Raw genomic sequence first — 890 nt, 5'->3', positions numbered from 1 at the left:
CTCACCTCTTCTGTGAAAAAAACTTCAGGCTTCATGGATCTTGGTTCTTTCGCTAGGGAAATGAAGATTATAAAATCACTCTTCTGTGATATTAAGGGGAAAAAAAGAGAAAGAGGAGGGGACAAATGTAAAAGGATATTTTGAAGAGCAAAAAATCAAAAGGAATGATTTTTCATAGGTTTTATAAATATGTCAGACCAGACCATCTCTAATAGTTTATAGCATATGTTTGGATAAATTCATCTTAAAATTTTCAGGAATAAGTACTTTGAAAATGTTCAGATAATGAAGAAATCTTGTGGTATGTGTACTTTCTAAGAATGAAGTCAAGTTGTAACATTTTGTACTTTATATGTAGCTCATATTTACTATTTTGCACACAGTAGATGCTCAGCTTAATACAGTTTAATGTAATTAGTGACTAATGCTTTTCCTGACTGTCTTTTTCTTTTTTTTCTTTCTTTCTTTTTTTTTTAGGCGAGGCAACCCTTGGTTGACCTCACGGATTGCAAGGACTTAGTCAGTTTACAATCCCTTATTTTTTATTTTTTATTTTTTACACTTACAGCACCTGGTCTTCCTAAGTGGTCTCCCATCCAAATACTAACCAGGCCCAATCCTACTTAGCTTCCGAGATCAGATGGGATCAGGCTTGTTCAGGGTGGCATGGCTATAGACTTGACTATCCTTTTCATTACCCATCTAAATCCTACCCATTTCTTCAGCTCAAGATTCACCAGATGATTCCAGCCATCTGTGATTTTTCCTTTTGAATTAATATCTAGGCACAGTAGATATTAATATCTAGGCACAGTAGATATTAATTCAAAAGGAAAAATCACAGTTCTTCAGTCTAAAAGCAGGCTTTTCTTTATAGACAGTGTTCTGTT

The 890-nt window shown here is 34.3% G+C and overlaps 1 pseudogene; it reads right to left on the bottom strand.

The window, feature by feature from the left end:
- Nucleotides 1-559: 559 nt before the first annotated feature.
- On the bottom strand, nt 560-678 carry LOC120608641 (uncharacterized; annotated as a pseudogene).
- Nucleotides 679-890: the final 212 nt, after the last annotated feature.

Source organism: Pteropus medius, unplaced genomic scaffold (assembly GCF_902729225.1).
Source record: "Pteropus medius unplaced genomic scaffold, Ma_sr-lr_union100, whole genome shotgun sequence".
Classification (NCBI taxonomy): Eukaryota; Metazoa; Chordata; class Mammalia; order Chiroptera; family Pteropodidae; genus Pteropus; species Pteropus medius.
The sequence above is the reverse complement of the archived record's forward strand: the minus strand, read 5'-3'. Positions and strand labels throughout refer to the sequence as shown.